The sequence below is a fragment of the Lissotriton helveticus genome, chromosome 7 (assembly GCF_964261635.1).
Source record: "Lissotriton helveticus chromosome 7, aLisHel1.1, whole genome shotgun sequence".
Classification (NCBI taxonomy): Eukaryota; Metazoa; Chordata; class Amphibia; order Caudata; family Salamandridae; genus Lissotriton; species Lissotriton helveticus.
Window position 1 is genome coordinate 1,001,120,661 of NC_136068.1, and position 7,746 is coordinate 1,001,128,406.

At 45.1% G+C, this 7,746-nt stretch overlaps 1 long non-coding RNA gene across 1 annotated transcript in view; it reads left to right on the plus strand.

Annotated features, from left to right (window-relative positions):
- Positions 1-7,030, plus strand: part of LOC144767178 (uncharacterized) — a 130,300-nt gene extending 123,270 nt beyond the window's left edge. The window contains exon 3 of the long non-coding RNA XR_013598091.1: positions 6,572-7,030. This is a non-coding gene — a long non-coding RNA (uncharacterized LOC144767178). The remainder of the gene's footprint in view (positions 1-6,571) is intronic.
- The last annotated feature ends 716 nt before the right edge of the window (positions 7,031-7,746 follow it).

Consider the following 7,746-nt stretch of genomic DNA (forward strand, 5'->3'; position numbering starts at 1 on the left):
ATGGACGGCGCACTGTGAACAAGGTGCAAGTTATCTACAGTGGGTGGCTCAGATCATGTGACAAAGTGATATCACAGATAAGAGATTTCTTTTCATTGTTTGAACCACATTAGAAAAGCACGCCTATTAATAAGCTGTAAAGTTGACTTTACAGCTTATTAATAGGCGTACTTTTCTAATGTGGTTCAAACAATGCGCCGTCCATGCTGTTCACTCTCTCACTTGCGTCGCCACCTCCACTACGGTCACTTTTGTAGAGCACCAAATTGTATATGGTTGTCACCAAATTGAGTTTATGCAGTGCTGCTCATAACTGTATACTACTGACCATGAACTTGCATCATAAAATAAGATGATTGACTATCTTGTCTTTAACCAAAGAGTGTTCTCCTTTTTCCTTGCGAGCAATGCGATGTGCATGCATATTTAATTGACTGTTTATTCTAACCTATTGGGACATTGTTTTTTTGATTGCATCTTCCTTACCCAGTCCTGATCAGGTATATGGGTCACACTCCTGTAATTTTTACTCGGTAGAACCGAGGCTCAAGAAAGCAGAGAAACATACGTGGAAAACGCAAAAAGGGGGCTGGGTAGAAACACCCTGACCCCTAGGGCTGCTCAGGGGGACCCCAAAAGCCCAAAAAATTATTATTTTTTTTTTTTAAATCACGGGGTCCGCGTACGTACGTACTATCCCGAGGGCATATTTTTAAAAAAGTGTGGGGGGGCCCAATCCCCCCCACACTGCCCCGGGGATCGCCACCCCCAGGGCAAAGTCATTATCCTAGTGGGGGGGCTCACGGCCCCCCTGCAGCCCCGGGGACCGCCACCCCCCGGGGCAAAGACATTAATGATGGGGGGCCTCTAAGGCCCCCCGAGCCCTGGGGACCGCCACCCCCGGGGCTTTATTTCCAAGTATGAGGGGGGCTCACGGCCCCCCTGCAGCCCCGGGGACCGCCACCCCCCGGGGCAAAGACATTAATGATGGGGGGCCTCTAAGGCCCCCCGAGCACTGGGGACCGCCACCCCCGGGGCTTTATTTCCAAGTATGTGAGGGGCTCACAGCCCCCCGCAGCCCCGGGGACTGCCACCCCCTGGGGCTTCTTTTTTAAGTATGTGGGGGGCTCACGGACCGCCCAGCCCCGGGGACCACCAGCCCCCTGGGCTTCTTAGATGTTGGGAGGGGGCCACGTGGCCCCCCTCCTGGAGCCCTCGATGGCCCTGGGGACCGCCACCCCCCCAGGGCCAGCTCCTGCAGTGCCTACCCCTGGGACACTGCTGTTTGCTGTGGCAGGGTGGGAGCCTCGCGACTCCCACCCTACCACAGCAAACTGCTTTGATTTTTGAAAGAGAGTTGCTTTTCTGTATGGGGAGCAGCATGTTAGCTGCTGCCCATGCAGAAAAGCAATGCCTGCTCCTGAAGGATGCGGGGAGCCGCCACGGACCGTGGGGAGCTTGGGGACCCCCCACGGCCCCCAACAAGGAAGGCTAGATCCCGGGGATGAGGTCCCCGGGGCCGTAAGTGGCCTGGGAGGGGGGCCACGTGGCCCCCCTCCCCAGAAAAAAATAAAAATAAATAAAAGGCCCGCCCCGGGGGATGGGGTCCCCGGGGCCTTAAGGGGGCAAAGGAGGGGGGCTATGCAGCCCCCCTCCAAAAAATAAAAATAAAATAAAGTTGGCCATGCCCCCGGGGATGGGGTCCCCGGGGCCGGAATTGGACACGGGAGGGGGGTCAAGCGGCCCCCTTTCCGATTTTTAAAAACAAATTGGGGGCAGGCCCTGGGGAATGGGGTCCCCAGGGCCCAAAAAAAAGAAAAAGAAGGGTGGCTACACAGCCCCCCTTCTTAAAAGTAAAAAAAAGAAAAAAAAACTGGATCGGGAGGAGGCCACGCCCCCTCCCTGCACCTCTCTGCAAACGCGCATTTGCAGAGGGGGAAGTAATTCCCCTCGCATACTGAGGGTCCCTAGGGGCCAACTAGCCCACCAGGAGCCTCCAGTATGGGCCAGGCGGCTCCCTTGCAGAGACGTGTAAAGAGGCCACGCCCTTTTTTACACCTCCCTGCAACGGAGCCCCCTTGCGCATACTGTACGTTGCTGGTGGGCTAGTTGCCCCCATGGACCCCCAGTATGCAAGGGGAATTAGTTCCCCTTCTGAAAAAGCACCAGGGGGCTGCGTTGCAGAGAGGGACATGGCCTTATTACACCTCTCTGCAACGCAGCCCCCTGGCGCATACTGGAGGTTCCTGGTGAGCTAGTTGGCCCCCAGGGACTCCCAGTATGCAAGGGAAATTAGTTCCCCCTCTGAAAAAGCACCAGGGGGCTGTGTTGAAGAGAGGTGTAAAAAGGGGTGTGGCCTCTTTACACGTCTCTGCAATGCAGCTCCCTGGCGCATACTGGAGGTTCCTGGTGGGCTAGTTGGCCCCCAGGGACTCCCAGTATGCAAGGGGAGTTAGTTCCCCTTTTGAAAAAGCGCCAGGGGGCTGCGTTGCAGAGAGGTGTAAAAAGGGGCGTGGCCTCATGACACCTCTCTGCAACGCAGCCCCCTGGTGCATACTGGAGGTTCCTGGTGGGCTAGTTGGCCCCCAGGGACTCCCAGTATGCAAGGGAAATTAGTTCCCCCTCTGAAAAAGTGCCAGGGGGCTGCGTTGCAGAGAGGTGTAAAAAGGGGTGTGGCCTCTTTAAACGTCTCTGCAACGCAGCCCCCTGGCGCATACTGGAGGTTCCTAGTGGGCTAGTTGGCCTCCATGGACCCCCAGTATACAAGGGGACCTAATCCCCCAACTTAGAACATGGTAAGGGGCGTGTTTGCACAGTGGTGAAGGTAGGGGGCGGGGCTAGGGGTGATATGTGTGCAAACATGTTCTGTGGCGCGTTTTAAGTTGGGGAATTAATTTTTCTTCAATCCAGAGGTCCCCTAGGGGCCAACTAGTCAAACAGGTACCTCCAGTAAGCACCACGGAGCTGCGTTGCAGAGTGTTGTAAAAAGGGGGCGTGCCCTCTGAACACCTGTCTGCAACGCAGCTCCCTGGCGCATACTGGAGGTACCTGGTGGGCTAGTTGGCTCACGGGGGACCTCAGGAATGAAGAGGAATTAATTCCCCAACCTAAAACGCGATACAGGGTGTGTTTGCACACATGTTACCTCAGGCCCCGCCACCTTCCTTCACTATTGAGCAAAATATTCCTGTAAAATCAGCCGAACTACGAATTGCAATTTACTCACCTGTTAACAGAAGAGACGTCAGTACTGCATCTTTGAGAGCACTACTGATCCTGAAAAGTAATTCTAACCATAGTTACAGTAACTTGAATTTCTTTCCATAGGCTAACATTGACAGGTTTCACTTGGAAATTTTTATAAGTGTGGAGTTTTGGAACTTAAAAAATTCCTCTAAAATCAGCCGAACTACGAATTCTGATTTACTCACCTGTTATCAGGAGAGACCTTAGTGCTGCATCTCTTAGCCCACTATTGATCCTGAAAAGTAATTCTGATCGTAGTTACAGTAACTTGAATTTCCTTTCAGAGGCTAACATTGACATGTTTTACTTGGAAATTTTTCTAAGTGCGGAGTTTTGGAACTTTAAAAAATTCCTCAAAAATCAGCCGTACTACGAATTCCGATTTACTCACCTGTTTTCAGGAGAGGCCTCAGTGCTGCATCTTTCAGCTCACTAATGTTCCTGAAAAGTAAATTTAACTGTACTTACCAGTAACTTGAATTTTCTTCCATAGGATATCATTGCCTGCCATATAAAATATATATAAATTAAAAAAATATAAAAAAGAAAAGAAAAATATTACAATTTCAATATTTTTAAAAACATTTATTTTTCAATTCATATAAAAATATGTAATGTAATTTAAAAAATAAAATATCTAAAAATAAATAATTTAAAATAATGTAGTAAATCAGTATTAAAAAAATATAACAATTAATACATTTAAAAATTATCATTTACAAAACCTTTGAAATTCACTGAAAAAAACATAGGTTTCACTCACACACCCATACACACACTCATCCACCCATACAGTCCTGTACACATGCTGTCTTCAAAACACATACAAACAGTGAGTCACCCATTCATGCATCTATGCGGTAAGTAATACCCCCACCAAACCATACAGACACTCTTACTGATACTCTAAAAACCAACTAATAACCCATATCGACACTCATGTAGCTAGTCACCAACCCATGCAGCCACTTATACACAAAGTGAGACACTGATACAGATATTTACTGATTTAAACATTACTCGCTAATACATGTATTCACTAAGATACACTTAATAAGTCAGTTATACAATCATTTTTACAAAAAAAACATCCATTTAGACACTTATTTATACATTTATTCTTCTATCGACCTTTCTTGTTTCTTAGTTAGATTGCTGACAAATTTACTCTTATTGTTTGAGAGTTTTTTAAACTCTTTCAAAACTCCTCTTTTTGAAAGAGTTTAAAAAACTCTCAAACAATAAGAGTAAATTTGTCAGCAATCTAACTAAGAAACAAGAAACTGCACTAAAAGAGTTACAAAAGAACAAATCTATTGTAATTAAAAAAGCCGATAAAGGTGGAAATGTTGTAGTGTGGCCTCTTACAATGTATTTGGATGAAGGTAAAAAACAATTAAGTGATACAGAAAGTTACACTCATCGTGACAGATCTAGCTATGAAAAATGTAATGATGCTTATAGAAAAAAGGGTTGATAAATGGAAAAGAGATAATTTGATTTCTAAAGAGGAACACAAATTCCTGTATTGTAAATATCCCAAACTGGCATCACTTTATCTGTTACCTAAGGTACATAAAAACACAGAAGTACCCCCAGGACGCCCTATAGTGTCATCAATGGGCAGTTTGTTTGAGAATACCTCGAAATCCATAGACCATTTCCTCAGACCATATGTTGAAAAATTGCCTTCTTATGGGAAGGACACACAACACTTTATAAGATTAATCAATGAGATACATTGGGAGCAGGACATGTTACTGTTGACCCTTGATGTCAACAGTCTATACACGTGCATACCGCACGAGTTAGGTTTGGAAGCCTGTAGGTACTACCTAAAAGACAGACCGATATGTTTTCTTTTGCACACTGAAATGTTATTGAATATGATTTCTTTGTGCTTGAAAAATAACTTTTTCATCTTTGATCACACGATATACTGTCAGGCCCGGGGGACCGCGATGGGGACCTGCTTCGCCCCCAGTTACGCAGGTCTATACCTGGGCTGGTGGGAGGAACAGGTGGCCAAAAACATCAGTGACTTTACCCAGCATGTGGTCCACTGGGCAAGATATATCGATGACATCTTTTGCATCTGGAGGGGTGACTGTACTGAAGCGACAGCATTTGTGGATAGTTTGAATAACAATAACTTGAATCTCACTTTCACATGCACCATGTATACAAAGTGTATAGAATTTTTGGATGTAATTGTTAAAACTAAAGAAAATCCTTTGGAAAGCGAACTTTTTCGCAAAACTACTGCAGGGCACAGCATTTTATGTGCTACCAGCTGCCACCCCCTAAATTGATTAATAGCATACCCTATGGCGAACTATTAAGGGCCAGACACAACTGTGGTTCGGATGCTAGTTTTGCAGAGGAAGTCAGTATCATGCAGACCAGATTTAAAGAACGAGGCTATTCAGAGAAAGTCATCAAAAAAGCCCATGAGAAAGATAAGAAAATTAAAAGGAGTGACCTCCTTGTTGAGAAAGAGATAGTGGAAGAGACAGATTTATCACCACCTACAGTAACCAGGCAAAGGAGGTTAAGAAGTGTCTGAATACATTTTGGCATGTTTTAGGTACCGATGAGACAGTGGAAAAACATATTCAAAGCTACCCAAGCGTCACTTTCAGACTCTGTCCAGCCCTTAAAGACATGCTATGCAAGAGCAGTTTACCTACAGAGCTAAAAAGCAAATCCACTATTCAGGGATTCTTTAGATGTTCCTCCTGCAAGGCCTGTAGGAACAGTCCAAACTGCAAACAGATTAGATTATCACCCAACAAGAAACCATTTACCATTACTAAACATCTTAATTGTAAATCGGATTTCTGTGTATATGCATTGATCTGTCCCTGCCAATTGGTTTACATTGGAAGTACCATGAACCCCGTTAAGCTACGCATCTTGGAACACATGCGGGCAATTACAAACGAGGATAAACAGTACCCAATTGCTCGCCATTTTAAAGAACATCATAAAAAGATGCTAATCTTTTGAGATATTGTGCTCTGGAAAGAATTCTTGCTTCTGAACGAGGTGGGAACAGACTCCAAGATTTGCGTAGACTAGAGTCTCGAATGATAATCAAATACGAGACTATGCAGCCAGGAGGGATCAATAAAGATGAGGAATTATCAGTCCATCTCGGCTGAGATGGACAATTTTGTCTTCCCCAAATGCATGGTTGTCTGGATTTAATGATTTTCAAATAATGAATGTCGCAGTGTTGCCCCTAACAGTATGTTGTTGTAACTTGTTTTTATATTTGGATATGATGCCTTTTATTGATATGCACATTTAATTTATTTTATAGGAGACGGAGTCTATGCCCTGTTATGAAGAAATCCTGCATTAAGCCTTTGTAGTATGAATGAAATCGCGTAATCATTGCCCACTTGGGCAGAATTGTCGCATCTGTTTTTCTAAACTGAAAGCCCACTTGGGCGGAATTGCAATAGACACTAATTGACTGCTGGTTATAGACCACTATGAGATGAATCAATGTGATGCAATTTAATTTAATTTGCACAATTCAAATTTGTATTCCAGCGTCGAAATGCACTTTAAAACAGTTGAATTATGCAATTCGATTACAATATGAATGAATTTAACCTATTACAAAATGACGATTCTGTTGGCTGAATTTTAAGGGCAACCACGTAGTCCTTTGTTTATGTTTAGTTTTGATTTGTGCACTATATCATGTGATGATCACAAACAACTGCTGACCCGTGACCAAGGGACCTGAGTGTTCCGAAACGCGTCGGGATTGTTTGCCACAGCTTTGTGAATAAAGCTTTGCTTCAAGAAAACTGGGGCTCGGCGTTTTTCCTTGAGATCTAAAGGATTGTTTGGTGCTGGATAAATATATATATATACACAAAGTTTAGCCACTAGGACTAAAATAAGAACGCACTCACTTGTGTGTTTTCCAAAAGCTTACAGCGGCTTTATTTTCTTGCCAGTCCCAATGCGTTTTACCTCTTCCAAAGGCTTGTTCACGTGAACAGAGTGAGTGTGTTCTTATTTCAGTCCTAGTGACTAAACTTTGTGTATATATATCAGCTGGATCCTGCCGAATAGACACGCACCGTGCTACATTGGGGAGCGCCAACGTCGAAATTGATCTAATTGGGCTTTAAATATATAAATAAATATATATATATTGATGAAGGCAACACACAACGCCGAAATGCATTCACCCTGAAAGATTGGTATACCTGCTGATTAAAGCTGTCTCCGCTGTTTCCCCTAAGTGGCCTCCTCTTCTTGGTTCTCGAGGAGGTTTTGTGTATACAAATAGCGCGACTGCCAGATTCGCGCATGAAGAGGCCCCCGCACTTCAAAGTTGGCCCCGGGATACTGCCATCCGCCCTGGAGGCATTCTCTCGACCCAGGATTCTGGGATGCTCGGGCCCACCTCCTGACCTGGACATAGGAAAAAGCAGTGCTGGGTGATTGTCACGCCACATCGGGCAAGCTGGATTT